Source organism: Panulirus ornatus, chromosome 38 (genome assembly GCF_036320965.1).
Source record: "Panulirus ornatus isolate Po-2019 chromosome 38, ASM3632096v1, whole genome shotgun sequence".
Classification (NCBI taxonomy): domain Eukaryota; kingdom Metazoa; phylum Arthropoda; class Malacostraca; order Decapoda; family Palinuridae; genus Panulirus; species Panulirus ornatus.
The window spans coordinates 6119768-6131728 of record NC_092261.1 but is presented as its reverse complement, the minus strand read 5'-3'; the positions used below and the strand labels follow the sequence as shown (position 1 = coordinate 6131728).

The following is an 11961-nucleotide window of genomic DNA, read 5'->3' as shown; positions in this document are numbered from 1 at the left end:
GTTCCATATCATCCCGTTCTCTATGATCAAATGTTCCATATCATCCTGTTCTCTATCATCAAGTATTCCATATCTTTTATCACGACTGTATGTATTCACTTGCGCTGTATAATCCACGTTTTATGTCTTAATCGCAGGTTCCAGATCCTGCGGTGTAGCGGTAATTATGCCACTATACTTTCCTTTTGTAATTTCCAGGCCTATCACAGTTTCCCTTATACACTCAGCCTCGCATAGTTTCCCCCTACATTCCCTCAGCCTCGCATAGTTTCCCCCTACATTCCCTCAGCCTCGCATAGTTTCCCCTTACATTCCCTCAGCCTCGCATAGTTTCCCCTTTACATCACTTAGGATTTCCCCCCTCGCACTTCCCAGGCCTCTCAAAGTTTCCCCGCACACGTTCCTCGCCCGACAGTGTATTAATCTTTCTTCAAAAACAATTCCCGCGAGTTGCATCAGGCTCGTCCGTCCCCCTTCCGCTCCCGAGCTGTGGCGAGAAAAGCGAGGGGTATGAACCCTCGATACAATGGGTTCTTAAGGGGTTATCAGTGTCGGTCTGTGTTGCTGAGAGATACAGACTTCGATGTCTTGGTTCCCTGGGTCTGTGTCGACTCCCGAACCCATGGATGGTCTCTGGTGTCCCTTGTAATCACGGGGGCCCCAATAGCTTGAGGCACATTGAGCTCTTCGAGTTACCAGGCACTACCTCTTCATCTCCCACTGACCTGAGCGCACCGGCACCTCCCCATGAGAGGTACGAGGCTGGAGTGACTCAAGGGTAAAAATGACGGATGTTGTAACGTTTAAACGATTAAAAAAAAATGAAACAACTTTCTATCACTGGAATTACTTCATTATGGTTTCCCAGTAAATCACTGTCAGAACCAAAAAATTTGACGGGAATGATTCGATGCCTCATTAGGCAGGATGATACAGTTTCACTGCTCGAGAAAAAGTAAATCTATTAATGTTCTGTGTTGTTCTAAACAGATCAATGTATTCTGTTGAGTGAAAAAAAAAAGCTGATTTTATCTGTTGTGCCGAGATGGCTTACTATACGAGTCTATAAAACAGGCGATTATTCGACCTTTCTTTTTCGAACATAGACACTAGAGATGATGACTACATGAGTATAATCCTGACTCATTAAACAGACGAATCCGTGAGCGGCGCGATGCGCCCATGGTGGAGGAGGAGGAGGAGGAGGAGGAGGTGTTGCTCACGAGGACAGAGACAAAAGTATCGTAACCGGCCCCTCCCTCCCTCCGCTCACGAACTAATGGTATTCTTCCAATATAATTTCGTCCCAGCAACGCATGAAGCGGAGGGTCGACCACTTCCGTGAGCCCGGAGAGCCAATCCATCTAAATATGAAAGCAATTTGCTGCCTCTGATACCAGCCCTAGTGCAGCTCGGGACACAAGTTACTGCTGGACAGGGAGGGATCGAGGTAGGGTTTGCAGGCACAAAAGCAATACAGGAGGTGTGGGGGACTTTAGGCTCTCTGGTGGTGTGGGGAGTAGTGTGTGTGGGGTGCGATTGGTCTCTGGTGGTGTGGGGAGTAGTGCGTGGGGGCGACTGGTAACTAGACTAGTAAAAAAAGCAAAGCGCGTGGCTAGTAAGAGACAGGCAGAGCTAATGGAAGTATGTCAGTGACTTAGAAGTCTTGTGAAGTTAAGGGAATGCTTGGCAGAAGGTTCGAGGCCCATGAGAGAAAGTCTTGGAAACTCTTGCTACCAAGACTGAGGTGTGGTTGATGACCTATGAGCGTCCAGGAGAGTTTCTGGTAACCGTGAAAGGCCTGCATTATTCAACAAATTCATCAACTATATGCAAATGTCGTTGGTACATACAAAATCAAGTGCCGCCCTGAAAGACATTGATCTTAATCTTGGAGTGACTCATTTTCGAAATAAAGAAAAAAAAGCAGATAAAGGTTTATCTTTTTTTTTCCGTGTAACATTTAGCGTCGCCGTTTAAAAGTTGCGTTTTTCATAAAGGAACGTCACCGACAACAGAAAGGGAATTCTTTTTTCCTTTTTTTGGGGGGGACACACACACACACACACACACACACACACACACACACACACACACACCACAACGCATCACAAACTCCTCAATCTCCGCAGAGGACGTTGGGAAGGAAGTCCTTCTCAGGCAACCACAGACTCTCATTTCATCTCCTCCTTTCCTCCGAGAGGGACGTGGCGTCATGACGGTGCCTCATTCTTATATTTCAAAAGACACGTGGAATTTTTCCCCGGTCCTCGGATCATTCGACAACACCCGAAGAACTTCAGAGGAGGCCAAAGCTAGGTGCTCCCAAGTGTTCATGGGCAGAACATTACATCATTCTACCGCATCAACTGTCTCCTGCCTCCCAGTCTTCTGGCGAAGGCACAATGGGAAGACCGAGGACTGCGTCCCCATTCAGGTGGTGCTTCGGGAAGCCCTCTGTGCCGGAGTCACTGATTACCCTGAAGTTTCTCTCTCTCTCTCTCTCTCTCTCTCTCTCTCTCTCTCTCTCTCTCTCTCTCTCTCTCTCTCTCTCTCTCTCTCTCAAGGCCATACGTATTGAGCCGGAGCCTCGTAAGTCTTGGCTGGACTGTGTATCACTACGGTAATTGCATTATCTTAAGCTGCTTCCTCTCTTGCCACCGCTTCGCATACTTTGTGACTCTGATTTCCAATCGCTAATTTCCTTCAGACCTGCTCTTCACTGGGGCTACAACACACAGATATTCTCCGGGATATTACTTGATCATCTATCTATAAAGACTATATCTATCTATACTGTGAGGTGCAAATCCATTGATGAAAAGGAATATGGAAAAACTAGAAATGCACTGGGTGGATCATGGAAAGCATGAAAGCAAAGACTCAAGTCAGAACTGCTTGAGAGTACAACACACCACCGTAGTTTTCACAAGTGAGGCCGCACAAGGCCTTACGCGTTTTCGTAACTTTTGATCTTCGTAACTTTTTGATTCATCAGGATAAATGCCAAGAGTTTCGGCCAATTTCGGTCAAAGGTTCCTTCTCAATTCAGATTGATCCTCAATCGCAAGATAATGATATCGTAAGTGATCTCACTGAACTTACTTTATCAAGTATAAAAGCGTAAAAAAAAAAAAAAAAACCCTCACTGTGCTGATCATCGATCATAAAGGCTGTAAACATGAAACAAAGAGTAAAGCAATATATTCTTCTCTCATTTTCTGAGCAGACAAGATGCAGTTGGGAGGATCTCGTTAATCTAATCATGTCAGGCTCGGACGAGTACGACTCCTTAGCCCGTCAAACCACAGCAATCATTTCTCAAGTTGTTGTCGATAAGCAATCAGACTCACCAAGAGTTGCTGAGAAGCTCCCATCAGGAGGAGATGGCGTTTCAAAAGGGTATGTTTGCTTCCACGGAATGACCATCCGTCTCTCCCTCCACGCACTTCCCACTCTTCGTTTTCTGGAGTGAGGATATCAATGGCAATTTTAAGAGATACCCGGGGAATATCTCTGACTGATGTGTTATTACGTCTGACTAGTCTCCCTTGTTAGGTGGGAGGGAGTGGCTTGTGTATAACCGTATCTTTGACTATTCAGCATGTAAGTCCTCCACTAGCGTCGTTCCTTCACAACCCTTCAGTCAAAGACTCTACCCTAAAACCCTATATCTATTCACCCACAACAAGACAACTCTTCGCTCATATGCTGTTGGTTTAAAACCTGCTTCGTCTACAGCACCTCTCCCATGACTCTCCTCACCAGCCCAACAACATCTTAACCTCAGACCCTCAGAAGAAGAAATCCTCACTAAAGATAATCACAACTTCCACAACCTTTCATCCATAGACCCTACAACCACAGTCCCTTCCCCAAGCCTCGCTTACCTCATCCGCCCTTGGCATATCGCCTACATACGAGCTTACAAAGTCTCCACGAACCCTAGTGGTTACTCGTCATTAATTAGAGAACAGAACGAGGGAGGAAAGTTAAAAAAAAAAGAGAGAGAGGAGTTTAGAGATCAGACGCTGATGAAACACCCCGTATTTTTAAAAGCGTTCTGGGGATATTGAGGGATACTATACGGGATTTCTCCAAGTCTCTGTGAGAGGATGACCAGGTATTAGCAACAGACGAAAAGGATGTCATTATTGGATCTCGTCACGCAAAGAAAAAAAAAAAAATCTACATGATCAGAGAGAAGACTGTGAGTTTGAAGATGGTTGAGGATGCGAGAGTTAAGGAGAGACTCAAAGACTGAATATAGGAGTCAAAGAAATATACGATGGTTGGGAGGATAAAGACGGTTATCCTTCGTTAGGAAAGGCTGGTCCATTGCATGTGTCGGAAAGGAAAAACTTTTACATGGAAACTGGCGACTCACAAGACTAAACATGGGCGTATACTCGGAGACAGACCCTAGAAGCAGAGGGAGTCTGCTACACGGAATCCGTATGACGACTCTGTGACGAATGGCTTCTATTCTCTTACAGTGGCTCACATGGCACGGAGAAATGTATGTCCTAGTCATGATCATGATCAACGCGGAGGAACAATGCGGTTTGAGGAGCAGTAGGAAATATGTGGATCTGGTGTTTGCTCTGAAGTACGTGTGAGAAAAATACTTATAGAAACAGAAAGATTTGTCTGTGGCGTTTCTGTATCTAGAGAAAGTATATGACAGGTGTTACGAATATATGGTGTGAGAGGAAAGCTGTTGGCAGCAGCGAAAAGTTTTTATCCAGGGAATAAGACATAAATGAGGTAAAAGTGTGCCTGCGGCAGAGTTGTGTAATGTTACCGAGGTGGTTCAATCTATCATGGATTATTTGGTGAGGGAAGTGAAGGCGTGGGTTCAGGAGAGAGAGAGAGAGAGAGAGAGAGAGAGAGAGAGAGAGAGAGAGAGAGAGAGAGAGAGAGAGAGAGAGAGAGAGAGAGAGAGAGAGAGAGAGAGAGAGGTGCAAGTCTGAAGTCTGTGGGGGGGATGGAGGTCAGATGGTCTTTGCTGATCACAAGGCGCTGGTGGCAGATTCGTGTGAGAAACTGCAGAAGCTGTTGTCTGGATTAGTGAGTGTGTGGGAAAGGAACTGTGGGGGATAAGGTCTTGGTCGCACTGAAGACTGTGTGGAGAGAGGGCAAAGTTGGGCATGTTCGATGGTGTAGTAGTTCCGAATATGCAGGAGGGTGTAAAGCACGCACGGGATAGAGTGAACTGGAGCGATGTGGTACAAAGGTGGGAGACGTGCTTGTCAGTAAAGTGAACCACGGCATACATGAAGCGGTCGGGGAAAACCACGGAAAGGTACGTGAGGCAAGTCTAAGTAGAAAGAATATTCTTTTTTACTGACATCAACAGCAAAAGAATTACTTGACCGCAGTTCACCGCGAGGGAATGAATGAGGTCAGAAGCGAGTAGCGTGAACGGTGTTCATATGACCTCCCTGTGTGTGTGTGTGCGCGCAAGGCGGCGGGAGGTGACAGTGAAGAATAAAGATGGATGGTGAAGTAAGGCTTTTTAAAATGTAAGAGGAGGAGAGTACACGTGAGGGATGGTGCGGCTGGGGTGAGTGTGTGGTGCAGATGGTGTGGCTAGGACGGTGAAGCAGAGGGTACGGATGTACCACACGGCCTGTGGACGGTGGAGGGTAGGGTACAACGGTACCGGATGGGTTTCTTAAGGGTGCAGTATAGGGTACAATGATTCTAGGCAGACTGGGAAGTGATTCACCAGCTTGTGATATGTTCGTTCATGAAGACATATGTAGGAAATCTTATCAACAGAAACGGAGAATTTGATGATAAATTACAGGTTGAATTGCGAGCCACTAAAGGTTTCAATTCATTCAAGACAACAGGATAACCATAAGAATTTGCCAACACACATCAGCTGTTTTGAGGGTGTAGATCAGATAATGGGTTGGGGCTTAAATGATAAAGTTTCTCTTTAAAGAGTACCCAAAACTGAGCAATCATTATTAACCTGCCAGAAACATTTTCATTGTTAGTAATTAAAGAAAGAACAGACATTGATGAGGTCTCCTGTTAATTGCGATGGTTTGTGAGATGATGATTCGTATGAAGCAAAGTCTGTCGAGCAGATATGTTATACACATGCTGTAGATATGTTGATATGCTATACACATGCTGCACATATGTTATACACATGCTGTAGATATGTTGAAATGTTATACACATGCTGCAGATATGTTGATATGTTATACACATGCTGTAGATCTGTTGATATGCTATATACAAGCTGTAGGTATATTGTAGATACGTAGTAGGTCTCTCTCTCTCTCTCTCTCTCTCTCTCTCTCTCTCTCTCTCTCTCTCTCTCTCTCTCTCTCCTTGTTGTGTTGTTGCCTGTTCTTGCCTCGTCTTACATGTCCTCGAAGGAAGATATTTTCTTCCTATACGCCGTAGGTCGTGGACGAGGTAGGACAGCCACATCGAGGAGTGAAAATTACGCAGAATATCTTCTGAGAGAAGATGACCGAAAACTCCGGAAAGACCGTGGGAGAACTTGTTCCAGGAAATACGAGAGAGAGAGAGAGAGAGAGAGAGAGAGAGAGAGAGAGAGAGAGAGAGAGAGAGAGAGAGAGAGAGAGAGAGAGAGAGAGAGAGAGAGATGTTTGCGACGTCCGAAAACCCCTTCTGCTATCCTCTGTGTGTGTGTGTGTGTGTGTGTGTGTGTCTGGGGTTCGGTGTCAGTGTTTCCGAGGCATAAGCAATGCCTGCCTTGCATGTCAGACCGTATTAACTTGACGGCAAAGTCTGTGTGGCCAAACTTGAGGCACTCGACACAGTCCAACAACCGAGACAGGGATCCAGAAAATGTCTGGCGGGCAGGGGAGGGAGGGGGGTTATACGCGGAAGAACCGCAGTTGTCCTCTGGCCACTCATCATTGTTCCTGGTAAAGAGGCTCTCTCTCTCTCTCTCTCTCTCTCTCTCTCTCTCTCTCTCTCTCTCTCTCTCTCTCTCTCTCGTTTCAATACCCGGCAGGTACTGAGGAAGGCGAGTATTCTAGTCTGTCCGTGAGCATCCGTCCCTGTCGGCAACCCTTGTACTCCCGGTGTAAGCGTTCCCTCTCCTCACCCACCATCAGCGAGCGCTTCGGCCACGATGACAAAACCCCATTGTGAATATAATTTTTTTTTTTCCACCACTCTTGATGATTTATGGTTCTGTCTCTCTGGCCTTCGTGTTTTCTCCGTATCTCTAGTATGCCAGGGTGTTGTTTCACCGCTTATTATAACATTCTGTTGTTCTGCGAGTCAGCTCTTACTCTCATGGTAACAAATACTGCTTCCTCTGTCCGCTAATTCCCTTTCTTTCTTCGGGGATGATAACTCTATCCACAAACTCTGGTCGTGTATGGTAACCCTCTGAGCTCGTTTTCTGTACCGTGGTGGGAGCGGGTGTACCTTCTCGCGTCATCTTAACCTGTACACTGGTATCAAGCGGTTGACGGACGCCTGTGGGTCGATTGGGATCAGTTGTGCCTCTGACGTCTGAGAACATACTGACGATGAAGCAAGACCTTACCAGTTGATAAGGAACTATTGATTACGTTACATTGCCGTGATGCAAAAGGTAGTCCATGGCTGCCGGACTCCGCCATAACCACGACACGTCCTCCTAGAGATAAGGCACTGTGTGAAACGCCACTGATCTTATCTGTGGAATAAACCACGCTTCAGGATAGACAGAGAGATGATAACAACCTGATATGATATCTCACAAGTTACGTAGCCTATCTAAACTTTGTCTGGCGTAGTGGTTAACGCTGATGACTATGAATCACGCAAGGGCTCGTCCGGGTTCGTGTTCTGGGCAAGGCATTTCAGCCAGCAGCCAACCAAGGTGTTTATCAATGACCTTTTAACCTTGATCCTTCCGGACTTGCAATGATTAAGGAGCAGGTCAGGGGGGAGCAACAGTAAGACCTGCGTTAATATGTATGTATCATGCATTTCCACATGGTCATGCACAGACACAAAATACACACATTCGTGGTTGCGCACCTGGTGTATAAATGTAAGCCAGTTTTGCAAACTGAAAGGTTTAATTTTTTTTGTGGAATAATATCCTAATTCTGCATTAATCCTCACACACACACACACACACACACACACACACACACACATTAAGATCTCCTCGCTCACGTTATAATCCCCACAAAGCTCCTCTATATTAATCCTCAATCGGTGAGTCAAATCACTTTCTTTCATCGCGAACGAAAATTGAATCATTTCCATCCATTACGAGCGAAAATGATCTAATCGCATGCTGGAAAATGGTTTTCTATCAACTTGGCAACTATCAATATTAAGGAGATTCCTTCCACCAATAAAATAGCTCACCCTCTCTTTAAGCAGGGAATATATATATATATATATATACCTATATACGTGTGTGTGTGTGATTACCTATCAGTAATTAACTATATGTACTGTGAGGGGAGGGAGTTTTACACATGTGGTGCCCCGTTGCTTAAACAAAGTCGACTATAAAGTATCTGTGGCAGCGGTGGGATTCGAACCCACGCCTCCTGAGAGACTGGAGCCTAAATCCAGCGCCTTAGACCGCTCGGCCACGCTACCGTGTAGTGACGTTGTGTGTGTGTGTGTGTGCAGCTTGAACGGCAAATCTGAGGAGATATACATTTTTAATCGGGCGTCGGCAGGAACACAGGGAAATACACACACACACACACACACACACACACACACACACAGGCTTACAATACGTAGTGGTAAGTCAAGCCACGTTATACGCACAGTATGGGAGCCTCCGCCTACCCTGCTCGTGGCACGTGATGACAGTCAAACCTGAAGGGAAACCTGTCTGGCTATTTAGTAACTTGCTCTCACGGAGCCATGACCCATGCCATGGAGCTATGATACCAGACGATACATATCAATAACGACGAATTTCAAGTGTCTGTCGTATTTTTCGAGATGAATATCATGAAACGTTGCGAATAAAACATTATGTTACGTGGTTTGAAAGCTGTTGCTAACCCTGTTCTCTTGGGTCTGCTACTTGCCTGACATGGCACCTATTCTCAGTGGGTTAGCTGGTCCTGTCAGACATGAAAACCTTTCTCTGGGGGTTAGCTGCTCTTCCCTGACATGAAAACCTTTCTCTGGGGGCTAGTTGCTCTTCCCTGACATGACACCTATTCTCACGGGGGCTAGCTGTTCCACCATGACGTGACAAGCCATTCTCTGGGGTCTGGTTCTTTCCTGCCACCAGGCAAGAGAGGTCAAAATGCGGTCAAAGTCACACCATGAACGAGTCCCTATACACGACTGAGTTGTGTTATTACATATCGTGGATGATATCTATTATTCACGCCATGGGGGGCAGACTTGTGAGTGGTGTGTGTGTGTGTGTGTGTGTGGGAGGGGGGGATAGGATGGGATGATGATGGGCAGAGAGAGCAGTCGGCCTCTCCATCACGTCTGTGTGGGTGAGAGTGATGGAGGTAATTTGGTGTTAGTCCATTAAATCGCGGGTAAACAAGGGCTGATCCGCCGGGCGAACCTGCGGGGGGGTTGAAAAAATATGACGCGGCTTCATAGATGGTATATTAAAACGCTCTGGGTAAATTTGGGAACGGGAGAGCAAGTGAAACTGTACACACTAGTTAAAAAAAAAACACATACACGAACGTAGCTTTAACCTTATTCTTGTTACGTCGCTTTTTACGTGCGTCGCATCTAATTCTCGTGGGAGTGACGCACATATAATGCTTCTCACTGGTGAGTCACTGTATGTGTAGTGAATTACGATTCTGGCTTTCCCCTCCGGGACGAGGAGCAGTTCCTTACGACAGACGGAACCATTCAGGAAGGGTCGGGGTTATATATTTGTGATGACTGACGTCAAAGATACAACGAGAGGAAGCCAATAGACCTCAGTGGAATACAGGGGATGTGGTAAAGGCTCCGGCCGTTGAGCGGCTGTGGGTAGGTCCACACACATACACACACACACACACACATACACACAAACTTCCTATGCAGTCATAAGATGAAGTTTGCGCGCGCGCGTGTTTGTGTGTGTGTGTGTGTGTGTGTGTGTGTGTGTGTGTGTGTGTGTGTGGACAAACACGCGCAATAAGGACACATAGGCGTCTTCTCCCGTTGATATGATGGCACTCATTTCCGAACATCGAAGGTTAGTGCGATGTGTAGACTGTGTAGGCAGGCAACACTGACTCCCGCCTCTCCCTGGCAATCACGCGTCTTTGGTCTAGGCTGAGCTACGGCCGTGCTCGTCCGAGCCCTTGTTATCATCATGAGAGGGAAGCGCGCGATGAAGCACCTCGTTCGGACGGAGCTCTTCGGGAGGTAGAGCGAGGAGATGAAGACGCCAGCGAACTCGCGACCCAGGTACTCAAGAGGGATGGGATGGGTAGCTGCTGAGGAAGGTACAGCATAACCCGTCTGTGAAAAGCTCCCGATTTTTTAGACGAAAAATATCGACATTCATATATATATATATATATATATTTCAATTCCTATCGGAAACTGTATCATTTTCCTGAAATTATTATGACTACAAGGACTCTGCTCAATATATGCACAACATTTTTTCCCTAAAGAAAGAAATCCCGTCTTTGAAAAACGCTGATTGTACGGAAAACAGATATTTACCAAGATATCTACTCTTTTAAGACAATTCTTCTGGAAAGTGGCATAATCACAATTTCAAATGGAGGATTTTGTTATATGAATGTGAAATAATATGTAATATGTAATTCTTTCTTACATGAATCAAAGAGACATACATAAAGTCTATGATGATTACACTGACAGGCCTGGTTGTAGACAGGAGGCTGTAGTTTCGGTGCACTACACATGACAGATAAAGGAATGGATGGATGTGACAAAATAAAGACAATGTCCCCGTCTATTCCTGACGTTATCTCGCTAATACAAGAAAAAGAATGATTATACATATATAATATATATATATATATATATATATATATATATATATATATATATATATATATATATATATATATATAAAGCAGCGTGTGGTTACGTGTGATGTGTTGGATTCTATCTATTCTTATTTATCATTTTACACTTTCAATTGTCAAAACGTTATAATAAGAAGTCTGGTGCCGGCAGGAAGTCAAGAGAATTTCTGATTACTTACTAACCACCGTCTTGTTAGGATGATCCCATGTTGGTTACTTAATGAGACTCTCGTGTGGGACACCTTGTTCACTGTGGATGACAGCACAAGATGAAAGCACGGAAATCGTGGCTCCTCAATATATTTTCAGTCGACAAAATCACGAATTTTCTCTTGACGTGTAAGTTCATTAATTATTCACGACCTCTGGAGTAGATCTGATCCCAGCTACGCCTCTCCGTTGTATACAAACAGACTGTTATATTTCTTTCTTGTTATCTCCCCTGATGATGTGATTATTACACGAAAGTGCACTTGGGAGCTTATCGTGATTCATATATATATATATATATATATATATATATATATATATATATATATATATATATATACACTGGTTGCGTAGCACCACAGTGAGGGTGGCAGAGGTAAAGAAATCTCACGTGTCACGTCCGCCCATCCCTCGCTCGTCTGGTGCCTACACCCATGTAACACTTTCCTGGGACAATGTGATGCGTCGTGTCTGCAGGCGGCGCTGCTGCTGCTGCTAATGTCGGTGCCGCTGCACGGAGAGCCAGGCAGTCCTGTGCACGTCAGCAGCTGTCACAATATTGACATGTAAATTGTGAATCGGTTCGCCTATTTGACGCATTTGCATAAACAGAGGAAATGACCCAAATTTCCAAACAGAAACTTTTCGAATATTTCACAATAATAATTTTGAATTCCCAGGAATGACTTTCCTAAACTGATATTGTCATTTTCCTGTTTTCTTTCCTGAAAGCGCCGATGAGAGAAACTAT

The 11961-nt window shown here is 45.2% G+C and overlaps 1 non-coding gene across 1 annotated transcript; it reads right to left on the bottom strand.

The window, feature by feature from the left end:
- Positions 1 to 8525: 8525 nt before the first annotated feature.
- TRNAL-UAG (transfer RNA leucine (anticodon UAG)) lies at positions 8526 to 8607 on the bottom strand. The gene has a single exon. It is a non-coding gene; the product is annotated as a tRNA-Leu (tRNA).
- Between the last annotated feature and the right edge of the window lie 3354 nt (positions 8608 to 11961).